Raw genomic sequence first — 22,023 nt, forward strand, 5'->3', positions numbered from 1 at the left:
TTCACACACATACACACATACACACACACACACACACACACACACCTCCTCCACCTCCTCTTTCTCTTACTTCACCTGCTTTTCCTCTCTCATAGTAATTCAACTCTCTCTCTCTCTCTCTCTCTCTCTCTCTCTCTCTCTCTCTCTCTCTCTCTCTCTCTCTCTCTCTCTCTCTCTCTCTCTCTCTCTCTCTCTCTCCCCTTCTCCCTCCCCTCTTCCATCTTCTCTTTTCTCCTATATCTTTCCTTCTCTCCTTATTGTCCTCTCTCCCTCATTCCTTAGCATGCCCACTTGTCATCTTTATGGAGTATATGAAGAAAGTCTTTTGGGGGAGGGCCTGTGTTTTTATATTTATGAGTGTCAAATTCCTCTTTCGGCGTTTACCTGTCTGCATGTGTAAAGGGACAAGGGCGTGAAACAGGTGTGTGGGTGTGTTTTATTGCGCTAAAACAATTGTGATGTGCAATTAATTAGATAAAATGTCAATAAGTTGTCATGGTTGTCCAAATGTATTTATGAATCGTTTTCCCTTTCATTTATCGGTACTCGAACGCATACACTGCCCGCAATAACATCATCCGAGCACACGCAACATCCCACACACACACATCTACACACGCACAAATACACACACACACACACACACACACACACACACACACACACACAAAATCCTCCATCACCAAACACACTGGCTTCTATCACTGCCCCTTAGAAAATATTAGTCAAGTTGAAAATGGAACGAGAATTAGAGAGAAGTATAAATAACTTTTCTTTGCAGACTCCATAAAAGTTCGTTTAAAATACCACGAAAGAGAGAAATGTGTACGAGCGTGCTCAGAAAGGTGTGACAATTTAAGATGAAGGAAGCCGATTACCTTTCTCCAGATACTTTTCCGCTTCATACTCATCACAACCCTGCGCCTCTCCCCCCCCCCGCCCTCCACTACCCCCGTCATTGTCATCGGGCGTGGCAGCATCCGTTGCCATAGCGACGTCTCAGAATGCAACTTGAGAGCGTGACTGACTTGACCATAGCACTCAGTCCTCATGTTGCTATACTTCACACACACACACACACACACACACACACACGCACACACACACACATGCGAAACCCCTGTCCATTGTCAATTAATGATGATTTGTCTATGATTTATAAGATGACTCTCTCTCTCTCTCTCTCTCTCTCTCTCTCTCTCTCTCTCTCTCTCTCTCTCTCTCTCTCTCTCTCTCTCTCTCTCTCTCTCTCTCTCTCTCTCTCTCTTCAAAGGAGACCGTGGCAGAGAAATTGTATTCGTGTACATTAATCTATGCCCGTTTCAAAAAGCAGCACAGCTGCCCTTTATTAAGGTTGTAAACTTCCCGAGAATTTTGGACTGGGAGATTTTCCATGGGAATTTTCGGGAACTTTGAGAACTGAGAAAAAGATACAAGATTGCCTATGGCGCCTTTTGGCTTTTTTTGTCCTTTTTGAGGCCAAGGCTTCTGTTTCCTCTTTTGGCTTCAGTTTTTGAGGCTGTTAGTGAATGTCACTTAGCACGGTGGTGGCGCAGGCAAGATCGTGTAAGTGACGACTGATGTGGCACATGCAGCCCTCTGGTTAACCTAACCTAACCTAACAAAACCCTAAAAAGTTACTATAGCTCTTGGCTCAGAAAATTCATATAAGCTTCCTTACTAATGAGACTTTCTATACAACAAAGTGAGGTCATTCTTTGTTGATTTATACCATAAGGTGGTGGCTATCATGTGTTTGCAGATACCCTAAACTTAACCTAACCTAACCTAACAAAACCCCAAACATCACTATAGGTCTTGACTCAGAAAATTCATGTTTTCTTACTAATGAAACTTTCTATACAAAAAAGTGAGGTCATTCTTTGTTGATTTATACCATAAGGTGCTGGCTATCATGTGTTTGCAGATACCCTAAACTTAACCTAACGTAACCTAACAAAACCCCAAACATCATTATAGGTTTTGACTCAGAAAATTCATATAAGCTTCCTTACTAATGAGACTTTCTATAGAACAAAGTGAGGTCATTTTTTGTTGATTTATACCATAAGGTGGTGGCTATCATGTGTTTTAAGATAACCTTAACTTAACCTAAACTAAAAAAATCCCAAACAGTTACTATAGGTCTCGACTCAGAAAATTCATATATGCTTCCTTACTAATGAGACTTTCTATACAAGAGTGAGGTAATACTTTGTTGATTTATACCATAAGGTGCTGGCTATCATGTGTTTGAAGATACCCTAAACTTAACCAAGCCAAACCTAACAAAACCCCATACCATAAGGCGTAGACCTAGGCCTAGACTCAGAAAACTCATATATGCTTCCTTACTAATGAGACTTTCTATACAAAAAAGTGATGTTATTATTTGTTGATTTATACCATAAGCTGCTGACTATCATGCGTTTGAAGATGCCCTAAACTTAACCTAACCAACAAAAACAAAAACAAAAATCATCTATTCTTCCTTACTAAATGTTTCCTTTGTTAATTTATGCTGTAGGTGTCTGGATATCATGTGTTTGAAAGTGCCTCAACCTTAACCTAACCTATAGGAAAAATCTTTTTTGTTTCTTAAAACACTTTATTTAATAGTTATATTAACCGAATTTGGTTTGTTTATTAATACAAATACACATGTGTAAAAAAATTGAATGTACCCGAAACTTCCCAAAATTCTCGAGCCCTGAAAATTCCCGGAAACTTTCCTTGGAAAGTTTATACAGTTTCGGAAACTTTCCCACTCTTTGTAACACTACACTTTATGATGGTTCTGTTGGCGAGGAGGATGCAGAGGTGCTATTTTCCCTCCCTTCTCTATCCTGACCCTTTGCCTCTAACCTGACAGTGGAAAGTAGAGTCAGGGCTACTCTCTTCTCTAGATTCCTACTCTCCAATTTTGTTGACTAAATCAATAAAACAAATAAATATATGAATGTTACAGATTCTTCTATCCCCTTTTGTGGCAAAATTGATAGTATGGCGCTGCTTTTGAGGATGATGATGAATAAAGGTAATGGTTGCGGTAATGATCATTGCACATGACAGATGGATGATGAATGATGATGAAGATGATATGTAAGAAGTCACAACGAAACAGAGCACAACACACACACACACACACAAACACACACACAACACACACACACACACACACACACACACACACACACACACACACACACACACACACACACGCACACACACACACACATACACACACACACACTGCACACACGTTATGTCACACGCACACATTACTAAGGCGCGTTTCCAAGCAATGAAAAAAAACTCAAGGCAACCTACTAACAAATCGCCTGGCATCCATGTTATCACGTTCGTGTTTGCAGTAAAGATAAGACCAGACCCCCCAAAATGATAAAGAGAATAAATGGAAAAGGTCTCACCAGCAGCAATATACCAGGTATCCTCGCTTCCATAAATAAATGCAAATAAAAAGTCCACTCACGTTTAAAAGCGCACGTACACACCCACGCACGTACACTCACACACAGGCACAGAGAAATAGATAAAGATAGATGGCGAACGAAAGAGAAAGAGAGGGGAAGAGGTCACGTAAATAAGTTATCGCAGTCAACATTGTGGACGTGGTTGTCGTTTTATATGTCGTGGTCGTGTTGGATGCGAGGACGGGGCACAGATCATCTATTATTAGCAGCAAGAGATTGAAAGGATGAGCCTCGAATCCCAAGCCAGGTTACCGATTACAATCCCTTAACCACAGAGAGTTGAGGGTTCCAACTCTCTTTTCGTCCGCGACCTTTTGTTTCCAGGCTGATTAGAGTGGATGAGCTTGCGTATACCTCCTTTTATTTATTTTTGAAACGCGTGATAGAGAAGGACCCTATTTTTTCCTATTATTTGTAGGCAAGCAGAGAGACAGTCAGGCATGAGGAGGATGAAGAGGAGGAAAGAGAATGAGATGGACGAGGACAAGGAGGGGGAGGAAGAAGAGGAGAGAGAATGTGTCAGCTGCTTTCCCAACATTTCTTTCTCCTTTTCTTCACCTCCTAGAACTGAGGCTTTGTTTACTGGCAGTGCAGCGGCTGAAGCGTTAGGCAAGTTGTATTTTTCCTATTTTATTCTCTCATTTTTTCTTTGTTTACGTCGGTGTGGTGCTTGTAATTCGAGGTTGTTGTGAGGCGAGGCGAAATTTATTCACGCCGTGGTTGCCCTCCTCCAGGTGGCGCCTCTGTGATCAAAGGTGAGAATGGGGGAGGGAGAAGGGAGAGAGTAGAAAGGAGAAGAGACATGGGGCGAGGGAAGGCGAGGGCAGGGGTGACTAGGGGAGATAATGCGGATGTGTCAAGCGGCAATTCAGTGAAGCAAGTGTACACCACGCGCAGGTGTTATGAGAGAGAAGATGACTAGGTGTGAGGTTTGCAATGATGAGAGAGAGAGAGAGAGAGAGAGAGAGAGAGAGAGAGAGAGAGAGAGAGAGAGAGAGAGAGAGAGAGAGAGAGAGAGAGAGAGAGAGAGAGAGAGAGAGAGAGAGAGAGAGAGAGAGAGATGAAAGTTGGAAGGAAGGAAGGAAGGAAGGAAGGAGGGAAGGGCATTAGGAGATACATTGATAAAAAGCCAAGTTGCATGTGAAGGAGGAGAAGGAGGAGGAGGAGGAGGAAAGCAGGAAACAGGTGGAGGAAGAGGAGGAAGAGGAGGAGGATATGCTTGTTCATTAGTGATTCATAACTCGCCTGAGCCGCCAGGGCGAACCAGGTAGAGCGTCGCTGATGACAGGGACGTGCAGTTTTTTATGCCTGTGTCAGTCCGTCTAATTCGCTGCGAAGGCTGGTTATTTTGATGCTCTGTACAGCTGAGGGGGGAGGGAAAGGTGGGATGCGAAAGTGAAGGCACGGCAGGGGGTAGGGATTGGGCAAGAAGGGGAAAGGGAAAGGGAAGGGGAAGGGGAAGGGGTAGGTTACTAACTTTTTTTTTTTTTTTTACGTTGTTGCCTATTGCGCCGGTAGGCATCTTCCCGGTGGGGCCTGATGGTCGGCCCAAGGCTTCTTCCAGGTGGGGCCTGATGGTCGGCCCAAGGCTTCTTCCCGGTGGGGCCTGATGGTCGGCCCAAGGCTTCTTCCAGGTGGGGCCTGATGGTCGGCCCAGCCCATTCTGGCGCAGGCGAGTGTTTATAGTGGCGCCATCTTGCATTGGCTCATGCTGCCCCCCGGAACTCGTTCTTGATTCGCTTGGACGGCTTCCTCTAGAGTCCGGGTTGATGGGTGGTCTTCAGGACAGCATGTGGGTAGTTTTAAGCCACTCGGCGGTGACTGAAAAATCCGAGTGGTAGCGTGAGGATTCAAACCCGCGTCGTCCATCACGCGGCGAATGTGGGTCCAGTACGCTATCACTTCGGCCACCGCCTACCTTGGTGGTGACTAAACGAAGGTGACGTGGCTGAATTACGTGGCACAAATACGAGGAAAAGAGAAAGTAAAATAAACAGGAAGCACAGTTAAGCGCACACACACACACACACACACACACACACACAAACACAGAGCATGAAGACGTATATATCATGCGCTCTTTAATTTATGTTAGGAAAATGAACTGAGGGAAAACACGCAATGATAAATAGCTAGAATCACGAGAATCATCATCATCATCAGCAGCAGCAGCGAGAGGCGGCAACGAATTTTTTTAGTGAGAAAGACAGTGAGTAAGTTAATGGTAATATTCTCCTACAGGGATTCGAACCGGGTAACGTAACACACACCTGCCTGACGTCACACTTTTGCCATTTTTCTGACTCACGACCTCCTTTAGTCTTCCTCCTCTGTATTTCCTTTTTTTTCTTTTCTCTCTCCCACATCGGCCTTCCTCTTATTCCACCCCTCTTCCCTTTTCTGCCTTTTCAATCTGCCTTCATTCCATCCTAATTTTCTCTCTCTCTCTCTCTCTCTCTCTCTCTCTCTCTCTCTCTCTCTCTCTCTCTCTCTCATGGATTCGTCTTCTTGATCCACTTCTTCCCCTTCTCGTTTTCCTCTCCCTTTTCCTGCTCCACTTTCCTTAACTCTCAAAATCCGGGTCAGGGGAGGTTAGGGCTCGTGCGACGTCCTTCAGTCACTTAAAAAAGGCTTATTGGAGCAAAACATATCGTTCGCACTAAAAGCTTTCCCTCTCCCTCCCTCTCCCTCTCTCTCCCTCCGTCGTTGCTCAAATCCACATTGATAACAGTTTCACTTTTGGACGAGGGAAAAAAGACGCATGCAAGTTGAAAACGTTATATGTGATACGAATCGTCTTCATGTGTTATTTGTCAGTTGTTTATTGTGCTCAGAGTGATGGGCTTTTGTGCGTTTCAAGGGAGTTTTGTCTATCGGTTTTTGTATCGGGATCTAAAGGGTAAGCTGGTTTAGTGGATTCGATGCTTTATTTATTTTTTTGCTCTTTTACCTTTTCTTCTTCTTCAACTTCTTCTTCTCTTTTTCTTTTTCCTCTTCTTCTTTTTCTTCCTCTTCTTATTTTCTACTGCTACTACTTCCTCAAAATTCAAGAACAACAGCAACTAAATACTACCACTACTACTACTACAACTACTACTATTACTACTACTACTGCTACCTTTCCTATTATTTACTTACTTTATTCTTCTATTAGCCGCATGTGGATATTACAAACAGTATTATGAAAGAGAAAATCATCGCTTAGGCAAAGTTCCGTGACCACCGCCAGACTTCACGTGGGTACAAGACAAGCATAAGAAAAGACTGTGTGCATGTGTGTATAATGCGATCAGGCAAATCCTTTCGTGAGTCTACGCTGTATATCACCCTCTGACGCACACGCAAGGCTACACAGACGCCTCCTCCCCGCACACAGATACACCCAACACCATCGAATACATAAACCACACGTGCACGAACACTAACACAGGTCTACATTCAGCACCGTTACTCGCCTATTTTCCCCTTTATCACTTAGTACTTATGCTCACTTACGCACTCCTACGTAATGCCTGCCCCAATCCACACACCTGTAATTAACCTTTCTCTTCCTCTTCCTCCTCCTTCTCCTCTCCATCCTCTTATCCTGCTCTCCTTTCCTCATTCCATCATTATTCTTTTAACGCCCTCTTCCTCAAGCCAGCAAATAAAATAAAAATACATTCAACACATATATTTAATATTTAAACTTTCCCCTCGCCCTCTATCTCCTCCTCCTCCTCCTATCACTAATGTAACACCAAATTGCTAATACACACAAAATCATTCCACACACACACACACACACACACACACACACACACACACACACACACACACACACACACACACACACACACACACACACACACACACGAAGACACATGATTAACGCTTCTCTCCATTTCCTTCTCATCCTTCCTCTCTCTCCAACCTCCCTTCCTTCCACCGACCTGCTATTCCTTCTTACAGACTCTCCTCCATCCACTTGCTCCCTCCCCGCACCTCCTCCACCCGACACCCGACCGCCCCTCCATCCTCCTCCTCCCCCTCCTTCCCCCCGGTTCGAAGTCCACAAACATTCCTCACATAAAACGCTCTCCCTCCCATTAAAATACCGTCCCAGCTTGCGGTCCCGCCTCACAAATGCTTCCACTCATGTAACTGTCGCCGCGAACAATACGTGTGTCCTCCTGCACTATTGCCTGTCCCTCCTCCTCCTCCTCCTCCTTCTCCGATACATGCGCTTTTTCCTTCTTCTTCCTCCTCCTGATGTTCCTGCTCTTCTTTCTCCTCCTTCCCTCCGCACTTTATTCTCCTCCTCCTCCTCCTCCTCCTCCTCCTCCTGCGGAAGATTACTTTACAGTTAATCGATCAAATAGAACAAGAAGAAATCACAATTTGAAGATAAGTGGTAAAAGATTCTCGTCGCACGAAACTAAACACTTCTTCTTCAATCGAGTTGTTAATGTTTGGAACTCTCTACCCTGTGATGTCGTTGATAGTACAACAGTTACGGCCTTCAAGAATATATTAGACAAGTATTTTGAATCCAACCAGCAACTAAGATATTACTCATTGTCGTAATAACGCTTTTATCGCCCGGTTAGTGGTAGCAGTAATGGCAGTTCTTTCCCCTTTCCTACATAATTTCCATGCAGTTTTTCCATGCTGCATGGTTCTTTTTCCTTTCCTGCCAGCTTTGGCTGGAGGGATGGGGGGGTGGGGAGGAGCCTTCGCCTTTGCTGTCTTTCATCTTCCACCTTTGATTAGATAGTTAGTGTAGCTTGTCACAAACAGCCTCGTAAGGACCAGCAGGTCTGCTGTTGTTTATTCTTACTTTGTGTTACTTTGTGTTTTTCCTCCTCTTCCTCTTCCTTCTCCTCCTCATCTTTCTTGTCATCATCTCCCAAGTTCACAAATAACCCGTGCTCATCTTCCGTATCTAATTTCTTCGTCTTCTTGTTCTTCGTCTTCTCTTCCTTTTCCTCATCTTTCTTCTTTTTACTCTTGCTTCTCCTTTTCCTTCTTACCGACAACCACCATTACTACCACTACCAACACCATCACCACTACCTCCTCCTCTTCCTCCTCCTCCTCTTCACACGCCTCTGCACACACTTCCCTAGAGTCTCCACATAGCACCCCCAGATCCAATTTCACCCTCTACCTTGCTAGGCATCGATTCCCTCTTCCTTCTCTACCTCTTCAACCTCTCTCTCTCGCTCTCTCTCTCTCTCTCTCTCTCTCTCTCTCTCTCTCTCTCTCTCTCTCTCTCTCTCTCTCTCTCTCTCTCTCTCTCTCTCTCTCTCTCTCTCTCTCCCCCCCCCCCCCCACACACACACACACACACACACGCATATACACATATCATCTTCTCGATCCCAGTATAATCAACCTTTATTCCTTCCACAGAAGCAACTTCCAACTAACACCGCCACACCTCGAGCCGTCACTCTCTTTATCCTCCTCTTCACAACTCCTGCAAGCTTCTCTATCATCTCGGAATCGACCACCTACACCCACCCACCCCTATACATCACATTAATTTACCCTCCAGCTTTACGGTATATTATTTTTCAGTGAGTATCAAGGTTTCAATTTTTTTTATGTTATGTTAGAAGGAGGAGCAAGATAAGGAAGGGAGGAAGAGTATCTGTGGGAAGCCAAGACGTATCGAGTGGGCGGATGACTGAGAAATTCATGGTAACTCAGACGCAGAACCTTACAGATATTTTGCAAGTCCGCCTTCTCTTTTTCCTTTTCTCTTCCTTTCTCCTCTTCCTTCTCCTTCTCCTTGGCCTCCTTGTCCTCCTCCTCCTCTTCCTCCCTATCTCTTTTCTCTTTTCTCTTTATTTCTTCTTTCATGTTTTCATTTATCTTTCTCCTACTTGTCCTTATCTCAAATTCACTTTTATTGTTCTTTTTATGACAGCTTCCCCGTGTGTTTATACCAAGTTTTATTATCTTCCTTTTTCTTCTTTAACATTTTTTTTTGTATATTTCTTTTCTTTTTTCTTCCTAATTTAGTTCCTTTTCTTTATCGTCTGAAACTTGGTTAATCACCTGATAATCATTTTCCGGCTTTTACCAAGTTCTTTCTTCTTATTCTTCCGTCTTGTCATTTTATTTTTTCCTTCCTTTTGAGTTTCGTCTTCGTCTTTTCTTACTTATCTCCTAATTGTCTTCTTCTTGCCCTTGTTGTATTTCTTCTCGTTCTTTCTTTTCTTTTTCGTTGTTCTTGTATTGTTCCTTCCATTCTTATTTCTTTTCATATCCTCTTTTTTTTTTCTTCTTTTTTCTTGTTCATTCGTCGTTCTTCTTTCTCCTCTTCGTCATTCTCTTATTTTTCCTTCTCTTCTTATTTCTCCCCATTTCCCTCTATTCCTCCGGCTTCTCCTACTCACCTGCCCAAGGAAATTATTGTCGGTCCAACTACGGTGAGTCAGGTAACAGTTTGGTGAGGCAGGAGCAGGAGGGTTAATGGGGAAGTCATTAAGAGAGCCAGGTAGGAGTGAAGGTAGGGAGGGAGAGGAAGGAAGGGGGGAGAAGGTGGAGAAAGGGGAGGAATGGCACGGAGAGAAAGAGAAAGTGGAAGGTAAGGGGAGGGAGCAAGGGCAAGTGGTAGGGAAGGATGGTAATTAATAATCGCAAACGAACACATTAAGACAATTAAGAAAACGAGAGAGGCAAGGAGAGGATACACACGGTGGCACTGGTTTAAGGGAGGTCATTAGGGGAGTGCTGGGCGTGAGGGGGGCAGCGACTCACCGAGAATTGTGGGGAAAGTGAAAATGATGTTGCGCTGAGGTGAAATGAAGTCAGGTAAGGTAACGAAAACATCTGAGGCGACTTGAAAGAACTACCGAAAAGAGAGACCTGCGCAAATTTGGGAATGATAAATAAGAGAGCTGAATGTAATGTTATGTTACGTTGGTGATGTTTTATGAGGATTTGGAAATGATGAAGCATACAGTTGAATGTAATGCTGTGTAATGCTGAGGTTGAGGTGATCTTTGATGAGGATTTGGAAGTGGTAAAGAAGACAATGAAATGCAATGTTGTGTTATGCTAAGGTTTTATGAGGATTTCGAAATAATTAAGAAGAGGATAAAGTGTCATGTGCTTGGCTGAGGTAGAGGTTGTCTTTTATGAGGATTTGAGGATGATAAAGAAGGCAGTTAAATGTAATGTTGTGTTATCTTGAGGCGATGTTTTATGGGGATTTGGAAATGATAAAGGAGCCAATAAAATGTAGTGTGTTACGTTGAAGTTGTAGGCGATCTTTTATGAGGATTTGGAGATGTTAAAGAATACAGTTAAATGTAATGTTATGTTTTGACGAGGTGATGTTTCATGGGAATTATAAACCGTAAAAGGAGCTGAGCATGAGTCATACTGATGTGATGTGACTATATGAGGATTAGGACTGAAACGAGATCAACACAAACAAGACACAAGAACACTCCTATACACGGACCTCTTGTTTCGTTCTACCGATTGGAGTTGATGAGTTTTAAATGAGGCCCCTGAACTCACTCCTAACGACGTCCGTACACTCATAAAGGAAGTCTAGGAAAATAACAAAGGATAGTTAGCAATGCCTTAATTTCTCGATCTCATTTACCTGTTCCGGGCTACGAAGAGCATTAATAAGGATGTTTAGGCACGAGGCGAGGAGCAGGGCGCACTACCAATCTAATCTCGTGCATAATGAATACTGTTCGCAATAAAATCCAGAAAAATCACACATATTGTTCTCTCTCTCTCTCTGCCAGATTAAAAGAAACAAAGATCACTTACCGTTTATTGCTAACCGACGTGGCTTCCGAGTATCAGGTACATCATATTCTGACGTTTTTTATTACCCCACCGAGGATTCATTCAACAACGTATGTCATAACAGCTAAAAGGAAAAAGAAGAAGAAAAAAACAGATCACAATGAGTACTTACCACCTGAGGCTGTAAGGCGATGAACCGTGGGCGTGCGCGACTCTGTGAAGTAAGAGACGTGGGAGGTGTGTAAGAGGGTGAGGGAAAGGTGACGTGAACAGGTAAAAATAGCAACAGGTAGATCAGATGTCCGCTTCAAGGGATAAGTGTCTTTCTCTCTCTCTCTCTCTCTCTCTCTCTCTCTCTCTCTCTCTCTCTCTCTCTCTCTCTCTCTCATTGTTGTGTTGTGTGCATTTGAACTTCTGACCTAATTATCTCTCTCTCTCTCTCTCTCTCTCTCTCTCTCTCTCTCTCTCTCTCTCTCTCTCTCTCTCTCTTACACACACACACACACACACACACACACACACACACACACACACACACACAGTTGAAACTTGGAAGCGAAACAGGAAACACCCCGGAATTAACAAAAGGGAGGAGGAGGAGGAGGAGGAGGAGGAGGAGGAGGAGGAGGAGGAGGAGGAGGAGGAGGAGGAGGAGGAGGGCATGGAAAGGGAAAGTAATGGAATGGTTGGAGTGAGGACAGTAGGAAGGAAGGACGGAAGGAAGTAAATAATGATATGGGGAAAGAAGGAAGGAAGGAAGGAAGGAAGGAAATGAATGAACGAATGAATGAATGAAGGAAGGAAGGAAGGAAGGGAAGAAAATAAGGAAGGAAGGAAGGAAGATAGGAAGGGAAGAAAATAAGGAAGGAAGGAAGGAAGGAAGGAAGGAAGGAAGGAAGGAAGGAAGGAAGAGAGGAAGAAAGGACGGAAGGACGGGAGGAAGGAAAGCACGAAGAAGGTAAGGGAAAATAATGGAAGAAAGAAGGATAGGAAGGAAAAAGGGGAAGAAGATTGGATGGAAGGAGGGCAGGAAGGCAGAAAGAAAGATGGAGATGGAGGAAGGGAAAATAAATAAAGTAAGGAAAGGACGCGGAAAAATAGACTGGATGCAGGTACGAAGAAATGGGAAAAAGAAGCATTGAGATATCCGAATAACATAATAGTACAAAAAATGGTGGGAATGTGCAAGATGGAATGAAGAGGAGTGTAGGAAGTGGAATATAATACGTCACGCAGTTAAAGGAGGAAGGAGCGATAAAGAAAACTATTAAAAAGTCATTTCAGGGCAGAAAGCAAAATAAGAAGAAATGAATATGAATGAGAGACCGAAATAGGACACGTAAAAGGAGAAAAGTGATGACAAGGAAAAGGGACGAAAAATAATATGTAGAGGAGAAGGCAAGAAACGGAAAAAGAGCAAAAGGACGGAGGGAAAGATCATGATGAAGAGAGAGATAAAACATAAAATGAGAGGGAAGCAGGAAGAGGAGGGAGGAAGGGAGAGAGGGAAAGGTAGGGAGATGGAGAGGTCGGATCCTTGGGGGGGGGGGGGGGGGGGGTAATCCAAAAAATTTGGAAAATCGGATGGTTATAAAAACTTATCAGCGGATACGAACCCCAACATGTCTTGCTTGAAGCGTTGTGTGGGTGTAAAGTGGAGGGGAGGGTTGTGGTGTGGGGGAATAGTGGAGGTGGGGGCAGGGGAAGAGGTGGTGGTGGGGAAGAAGTTGTGGTGGTGGTGGTGATAGTGAAGAGAAAAGGTTGGGGGGGGGGAAGAAAGAGAGAGAGAGAGCAGCCGGATTGGAGGGAAAGCTTCTGTGCCTGATGAAAAATTACTTAGAGGAACGCCACCTTCAAGTAGTCCTGAATGGGCACAAGTCCTCCCCACAACGGATCCACGCCGGCGTGCCACAAGGCAGCGTCATCGGGCCACTTCTATGGAACATGTACATAAATGACCTCCTCCATCTTGTTCCTAGTGCCAAAGCGTTCGCCGATGACATCACTTTGACTCACAAAATAGAGCCAGGAGGAGAGGCCCAGGCAGCACGCCAACTAAGAGCCACACTCCGGCGAATTGCAGATTGGGGGAGTAAGTGGCAAGTTAAGTTTGCCCCAGCAAAAACTCAGCTGCTGGTAGTGGCCAGGACACCTGTGGATCTCCAGCTTGAATTTGAGGGACTCAAGCTGACGCCACGTGAGGAAGTGGAGGTGCTGGGCCTCACATATGACTCCAGGCTGACCTTTCGCACGCACATCCAGCAGTTGGCAAGGGCAGCCTCACGGAAGCTGACGTCCCTACGCAGAATCTCCTGGCTGATGGACAGTCGAGGGCGCGAGGTCTTATACAAGGCACAAATCCGATCCTCCCTTGAGTATTCGTGCCTAACGTGGGGGGGAGCTGCCAGTACCCATCTCGCGCTCCTCGACGAGATCCAGGAGAGGGCGTGGAGGATCATCGCGGATCGACAACCGGAGCACCCACCGACCCTGCAGACCCTCCAACACCGGCGAGACGTGGCCGGCCTCACCACTCTGTACAAAATACAGCAGGAGGGAGTGGAGCACCTGAGGACGCAGCGTCCTCAGGGAGGTGACAGCTAACACCCGGTCAGCGGAGGCGGCTCCCACGGCTCTGGTGGTACAGCGATGCCGGACGACTCACTACCAGAGGCAGTTTATAAACACTTACGTGCAGACATGGAACCGTCTCCTTGCGTCCGGTCAGCTGCCTCAGCAGTTCACACACCGGCAACAATATAAACTGTTTGTGAACCAGTGGCTGAACAATTTGTGAACAGGTTAGGCTTTCAGATAGGGGATACCAACTATGTTCCCTTTAGCCTAGAAACTAGTGCCGCCATATAATGTAATGTTATAGGTACTAGGCCCTGATGTAACCAAGTGTCTGTGTAAATAAAAGAGAGAGAGAGAGAGAGAGAGAGAGAGAGAGAGAGAGAGAGAGAGAGAGAGAGAGAGAGAGAGAGAGAGAGAGAGAGAGAGAGAGAGAGAGAGAGAGAGAGAGAGAGAGAGAGAGAGAGAGCAAGGGTAAACCAGAACCTTGAAACTGGGGTATGGGTGAGCGTTAGCAAGTGTGGGTGATGGTTGGGGGGTGTAGGTGAGGGTTGGGGGGGTATGGGTGAGGGTTGGGGTGTGTGGGTGAGATTTGGGGGGGGTGTGGGTGAGGGTTGGGGTGTGTGGGTGAGGGTTGGGGGGGTGAAGGTTGGGGGTATGTGGGTGAGGGTTGGGGGTGTGGGTGAAGGTTCGTTTGATATTTGATAGGGGTACAGAAAACCTTAAAAAAAATCGAGTGAAAGAAAGTTGTTGCCTGAATCCCACGATTCCTATTTATAATCTTATAGATATGTCCTTAAGCTCAACGCCCACCCAACTATGAAGTCTGTCATTGAAAGCTGGGCTCTGCAGCTCAGCATCACACGAATCCCGATTCTCAGAGTGATTCACATTATTTTATACACGCAGGGTCCAATTACGGTCCTCGCCACCGCAGCTGTTACCTTGGTCTGCCCAGAGAGCCATTGCAAGTAAGGCACGAGTGCGTACAGTCTTTGATGAAAAGGGAGTCATCATCCCACTCATTCACCCGTCCCGGGGATGAGGCAATGTCCACAGGCTTCAGACGGTAATTGGCCTTCTTACTTTATTTTACTTTTAAACCTTGCCATCCTTGGTTCAGATATATATACCCACAAGCGCACACACACACACACACACACACACACACACACACACACACACACACACACACACACACACACACACACAAACAAACAAACAAACAAACAGATATACAAGCATACGAACAAAACAAACGAACACACATACACACACGCAAAAGGGAATTAATTCCATTACCCGAACAGGATGAAAATTTAATTAACCGAACACAATCCACGCTTCCGAGTCCGAATACAAATTAAAGGAAAAGAGGGAAAATGGCCTCATCTAAATAACAAACTAACTGAGGAAATTAAATAGAAACGTAGAAAAACCGGCTGGCTGGAAGAACTCAACAAAAATGAAAACAAGAATGACGGAGAATAAACGAATAGAAATAAATAAATAAAATAAATCAGAAACCAAGCATTCCTTAGTACCTGCTGAGGAAAAGTTGCTTCCTTGAATGGGTTGGGGAGGGGAGGGGAAGGAAGAGGAGCGCCTACAAGGATGCGAGGATGCATGAAGACAGAGATTAAATAAATAAAATAAAAAGAGATGATGTTTACACTTCTGGGACAATTAAAAAGTTTTTAGGGTGTTCTTTTCACTTCTTCGTAGATCTCCGGGGGCAAAGAGGCCTATGATGGAAGGGAGACATAAGGGAAGAAAAGATAAATTAAGGTACAGGCCGGTAAGCAGAAGAAATGTTGAAGGATTAGGTATCTGATACTTATTTTACCTTTTCTAATTAAACAGCGTACCTGAAAACAAGGCATCACTTACATTATTAAATAAATCCTTATCTTCTTATCTGTTAGTTTCTACATAAATGGGTTACTTAACTATGGAAACGAAGTGTTTATCTGTGTAAACATTGGAAAAAAAAACCTGATGGGACTGAACACGGCAAAAGGAGTAGGGCAAGGTGCAGTGACACGTTGGCGACATGAAGGAGATATTAATGACTCCTGCGTGGCGCAGTGCCCAAGGGGGCTTTCTCCGCGTTCTGGGAGTTGGGCTTCAGGTCGCATGCCATGCTGAGTTCTAGTTAGTGTGTCATCTTCAAGCCGCTGGCCACGATACAGCCACCATGGCGAAGTAGCTGAGGCCGAAAGGCACGACGCGTTGTCAGTCGCATGGTAGTCCGCGTATATAAGACGTCGCGCCCTTCTTATGAAACAAGCTTATCGGGGCCGTGTGAACGAGAATGAGCTTTTCGTGCATCTCTCGGCATGATCTTTCGGTTTAGCGCCTCCCAGGCCGGCACTGGTGTGGCTAGTGACAGCGACGGCCGATAAAGTCCCTCTGAAGACTGGACCGTGCCGTGGCCGGCGGGTCCTCGGACACTTGTTGTGACTGATTTTTTTTCTCTCCAGGTCTCTCGGAGACCTGTCGTACCCGTGGACAGGTGATGGCAGGAGCTTGCAGACTTGCAGGCTGTGTGAGATTTTGCAGTACAACGCCTCCCCTCCCACTCCGCTTCACTTTGTCGGGGCAAGCCTTGAAGGACTCCCAGCTCAGCCCCTTCATGTCCGTGACGTCGGTCAGAGTGAAGCTCAGCATCGCTTCGCTGTCCTCAGATAGTCCAGACTACTGCGTCAAGCAGGTCTCCAAGGCTCAGGGCGATGACACGGCATCCACCGTGCGTCTGTGCCGTCACCATCCCCCCCCCCCCCCCTCCACACACACACACACTACGGCCCGGTAGTTCAGTCGTTAGAGCGTCTGTCTCACAACCAGAAGGACCGGGGTTTGATTCCCCGACCGGGTGAAGATAAGTTGGGTTTATCTTCTTTCACGTGTAGCCCCTGTTCACCTAGCAGTGAGTAGGTAAGCGACGTAAGGCGAGGAGTTGTGACCTCGTTGTCACGGTGTGTTGTGCGTGAGTGGTCTTAGTCCTCCCCAACGATCGGTCACTGAGCTCTGAGCTCCTTCCGTATGGGAACGGCTGGGTGTCTCGAGAGACCCGCAGCAGACCAAACGGTGAATTTCACACACACACAGAGAGAGAGAGAGAGAGAGAGAGAGAGAGAGAGAGAGAGAGAGAGAGAGAGAGAGAGAGAGAGAGAGAGAGAGAGAGAGAGAGAGAGAGAGAGAGAGAGAATGCTGAACGAATCGTCAAGGTTTACATGTATTGAATTTAATCAGGAGGGTTAATGAGGAGGGGCCAGGGGGGAGATTACTTGGTGCTTACTGCGCCCCGGGAGGACGTCTCTGAGGAATATCAGGACGCGGAAAATTAAGGAAGCATAGACGACGAGTGAAAAAAAGGTTCTAATCAGTGAAACACGGCTGAGTGTGTCCGGAGAGTTGGTAGGAGGAAAGTTTGGGACAAAGAGTAATTAATTACATGGATGGTGGGAAGGAAATGTAAAGAAACCTGCCTTTGGGTGAAACTCATATCCAAAGGCACCTAAGAGATCCACAACGAATCATTATAAACGACAAATGAAAAATGAACAGAGATGTCGCTGAAAGTAAACTATGGAAAGCAGATAGACTTTTACTTCAAATAAAGAAAACGACAAATATTGAGAGTAAATATCCAAAATTGAGGCGGCTATAAAAGTGTTAATACAACCAAAATAACAGAACCCTCCAGAGACAGGTCTCCAAGGCTCAGGGCGATGACACGGCGTCCACCGTGCGTCTCTGCCGTCACCATCCCCCCCCACACACACACACTACGGCCCGGTAGCTCAGTCGTTAGAGCGTCTGCCTCACAACCAGAAGGACCGGGGTTTGATTCCCCGACCGGGTGAAGATAAGTTGGGTTTATCTTCTTTCACGTGTAGCCCCTGTTCACCTAGCAGTGAGTAGGCACGCGACGTAAGGCGAGGAGTTGTGACCTCGTTGTCGCGGTGTGTTGTGCGTGAGTGGTCTTAGTCCTCCCCAAAGATCGGCCACTGAGCTCTGAGCTCCTTCCATAGGGGAACGGTTGGGTGTCTCGAGAGAGACAAGCAGCAGACCAAGCGGTGAATTACACACACACACACACACACACATACACACACACACACACACAGAGAGAGAGAGAGAGAGAGAGAGAGAGAGAGAGAGAGAGAGAGAGAGAGAGAGAGAGAGAGAGAGAGAGAGAGAGAGAATGCTGAGTGAATCGTCAAGGTTTACATGTGTTGAATTTAATCAGGAGGGTTAATGAGGAGGGGCCAGGGGGGAGATTACGTGGTGCTTACTGCGCCCCGGGAGGACATCTCTGAGGAATATCAGGACGCGGAAAATTAAGGAAGCATAGACGACGAGTGAAACAAGGTTCTAATCAGTGAAACACGGCTGAGTGTGTCCGGAGAGTTGGTAGGAAGAAAGTTTGGGACAAAGAGTAATTAATTACATGGATGGTGGGAAGGAAATGTAAAGAAACCTGCCTTTGGGTGAAACTCATATCCAAAGGCACCTAAGAGATCCACAACGAACCATTATAAACGACAAATGAAAAATGAACAGAGATATCGCTGAGAGTAAACTATGGAAAGCAGATAGACTTGTAGTTCAAATAAAGAAAACGACATATATCGAGAGTAAATATCCTAAACTGAAGCGGCTATAAAAGTGTAAATACAACAAAAATAACAGAACCCTCCAGAGACACACATGAACTATGCAAACACGCGCGGAAGACTGCTAACACTGTAAAAATACGACAGCGCTTGAAATAACAAAGGCGGAGAAATATAAGAAAGGAAAAAACATGTTGAAAACTTACTAAAGAAAACAATGTCAAGAGAATAGCGGAGGAAAATCTAAACTCTTCGATCTGGGTTCAACAGTCGTGGTGGTGGTGGTGGTGAGTGAGGGTGCTGAGGGTGATGACCTGAGGAACTATTGTGGGAACTTTATGTGGGTGGAAGATAAGAAGCTGTGAGAAGGGTCTAACAGGAGGTTTGGGATACGTATATATTTTACAAAGCACAGAGCGATAATGAAGACCGAAGAGTACATGTCTGTCTGTGTGTCTGCTTGTCTGTTTCCATCTATCCTTTTCTAATTATCTAACTCAGTTTTACTCTTTGAGCTCAGTCACGCATAATTGTATCCCCAATACCCTGAACATGCGTCCTGAAATCACAACTATTATAAAACTGAACAAAATAATTCACACAAAAAATACATGTAAATACTGGCTGCGAAGTCCTGTGCGGTAATGGCGGTCGGACCAAATGGCTGAAATGCAAAACGCATTAATGTAAAACTCAATTTTCTTATTTACTTGGTGTTCTGTTAAATGAGGCAAAGTGGATTGACGGTTGCAAAAAAAAAAGTAGTGAATAAATAGTGTTCTGTGTGAAATATCCGTGTGTGTGTGTGTGTGTGTGTGTGTGTGTGTGTGTGTGTGTGTGTGTGTGTGTGTGTGTGTGTGTGTGTGTGTGTGTGTGTGTGTGTGAGCGCTTCTAGTGGTAATGACATTAATGGGAATGTTGTGGTGCTGATGGGATAAAAAAATGGTGATGTTGATGAAGATAGATGTTGAAAATGAGTGGTGATGGGGGTGCTCGTAGCAGTAGTCCCGTAATAGTAGTAGTAGTAGTATGTAATAGTAGTAGTAGTAGTAGTAGTAGTAGTAGTAGTAGTAGTAGTAGTTTTGTTCTTGCTGGTGGTAATGCAGGTGGTGGAGGTGAAGGTTCTAAGAGACTTGGTGGTGTACAAGGCATTGCAAGTGGTCTTTGTGAATGTGGTAGCGGTGATGGTGGTGATGGATGTCGTTCTAGTGGTGATGTAGATGTTATCGATGGCAGTGGTGATGATGGAGTACGTAATAGTCGTAATGCAGGTGGTGAAGGTGGAGGAGTGGTGGTGGTGCTATAGGGGTCGAAAAACTAACGGGGGCAGTAGTAGAGATGGTGGTGCATGAAGGTGGAGGCCAAAGTGGAGGAGGTGGAGGTTTTTGTGGTCATGCAGATGGGAGTGGGGTGGGAAACAGTGGTGATGTAGGTGGTAAGGTAGGCGGTTATGGTGGTGTTGGTGGTGGATGTGATGGGGATGGTGGTGTAGCGATTACTGAGGATGAAGGGGATGATGGTTGTGGTGGTGGTGGTTCTGGTAGCGATACAGGTGATACGTGTACTGGTGGTGGCACTGGTGATGGTAATGGTGGCGATTCTGTTGATGGCAATGGTGGTGGAGGTGATAGTGGTGATGCAAGTGGCATCGATGGTGGTGGAGGTACTAGTGGCTATTCTGGTGATGGTAGTGGTGATGGTGATAGTGGTGATGCAGGTGGAGGTGATGGTGGTGAAGGTCGTGGTGGTAGTGGAGGTACTAGAGGTGATGCAGGTGGTGGCAGTGGTGGCAGTGGAGGTAATAGTGGTGATGCAGGTGGCAGTGGAGGTGGTGGTGGTGTTGGTGGAGCGCGCAGGTGAGCGTGGGAATGTGAGGTGTGGAGGCAGAGCTGAGGCCAGTGTGTCGCTGGCTTTGGTGAGGCGAGGACCGCGCTGCTCCCTCCCTCCTCCTCCCCCACGACAAACACACACATACGCCCCCAGCACGCGCGACCCACGGCAGAAAAGTGTGTATTAGTGAGACGCAGCGTGTGCCGGTGCGTCCCTCCAAGCGAGTTTCCTATAGACGGAGAAAAGGATTGGCGTTGCATCTTTACGAATCCATCCAGACCGTCAAATCCGCTTTTCTCTCTCTTTTTTTTTTTTCGTCCATTTATTTAAAAAGATAAATGTTTTCCGGGTGCGGTTTGGCGTAAAATACAGTGTGTCAACAGTTTTTTTTCACGTCACACGTCAGTAAAGTGAGTCGAGTTCGCCGTAACTGGAATTTAAGCTGACAAATGCGTTTAAAAAGGCTGAGTGTTCGAGGAAAGTCTTCGGCTGCAGGGATGATTTTTTCTGTAACGTACATTTTTTTACCTGTCATGTGAAAATTAGCCTGTGGTCTGTTTTCCGAAGACTAATTACTTTCTTGGTCTACCCGGCGAAGAATAAGATGTCCACGCTCTACTGTTCATTTTTCGTGCGGTCTACGAAACGAAAAATAGTGCATCAGTGAGACCGAAAAGGAAGTTCCATTGATTCAACGCACGAACGACGGAAAGAGAAAGATACTGAGAAAATATAAATTGGAGGAAATCGGATACCCGGAGACTGAAAAGTAAAGGGAAACGACGGAAAAGAAGTAGATAGTAACTCTCTCTCTCTCTCTCTCTCTCTCTCTCTCTCTCTCTCTCTTCTTCACCAATTTTGTTCTATACAAGGGCTCGTGTGTGTGTGTGTGTGTGTGTGTGTGTGTGTGTCTAAGCACGCCCTTAGAGTGTCGTAGTGCCGGGTTGCTTGAGTGAGTGAATGCGTGAGTGACTTAGACAGTAAGGTTACTGTAGCGGAGTTGCCGGTTTGTGTCAACACAGTAAGAGTAGCCGCCCATTCCCCTTCCCTCCCATGTGCAGTGGCAGGCAGGCTGTGGACAGTCCAAAGGTTCTCCAGGTCCAATTAAGACACAGGAAAGAGTGTGTCCAAGGGAGGAAGACCCGCCCGTACACAGTCGACTCTCATCACCCGCCACTAATTAACACAAGACAGGGTGAGGACGAGGAGCGGAAGAGGAGCAGGAGGCGTGGAAGAGGTGCAGAGGAGAAGGAGGAAAGGAAAGGAGGCTGCTTTGGGAGAGGAGAGGAGAAAAGGAGGTCACGCACGAGAGGGAAGTGTCGAAAACAGAAATATAATACAGAAAAATATTAAACCCCAGCATAATCTGAAGCCATTCGTCATCAGTGTAAACCCTGACGGATGTGATCTCCTTGACAGGTAATGAAATGATCAATTATTGTGCTTTCTATTATCTGTTTTGTTTACTCTGTTTTTGTTGACAACCTCATTCCCTTGACAGTGGTTGCGAGGAGCTCTGAGTATTTATTTTCTTTTTGTTGTCTTTCTTTTTACAATGTATATGAGTCAACAGGGAGACAGTAGAACTAGGGGAAGAGGAAGAAAGGAAGAGCAAGAGGAGGAGGAGGAGGAGGAGGAGGAAGGAGTAAAGATAAAAGACAATATAAGAAAAAACAAGAAAAGGAGAACGGCAAAAAAAAAAAAATAGAAACGCTAGGGAGCAAAAAGAGCTCAAGGAAAAG

The 22,023-nt window shown here is 45.5% G+C and overlaps 1 protein-coding gene across 7 annotated transcripts in view; it reads left to right on the forward strand.

Moving 5' to 3' along the window:
* The first annotated feature begins 20,337 nt into the window (after positions 1 to 20,337).
* Positions 20,338 to 22,023, forward strand: part of LOC127001346 (uncharacterized) — a 38,016-nt gene continuing 36,330 nt past the window's right edge. For 6 of the 7 annotated variants that reach the window (XM_050865839.1, XM_050865851.1, XM_050865837.1 and 3 more), the window contains exons 1-2: positions 20,338 to 20,457; positions 21,343 to 21,700. The gene's annotated coding sequence lies outside the window, so the exon portion shown is untranslated. Of the gene's footprint in view, positions 20,488 to 21,342; positions 21,701 to 22,023 lie in introns of all 7 variants that reach the window. The other variant, XM_050865848.1, reaches the window with a different exon arrangement.

The sequence above is a fragment of the Eriocheir sinensis genome, chromosome 2 (assembly GCF_024679095.1).
Source record: "Eriocheir sinensis breed Jianghai 21 chromosome 2, ASM2467909v1, whole genome shotgun sequence".
Lineage (NCBI taxonomy): Eukaryota > Metazoa > Arthropoda > Malacostraca > Decapoda > Varunidae > Eriocheir > Eriocheir sinensis.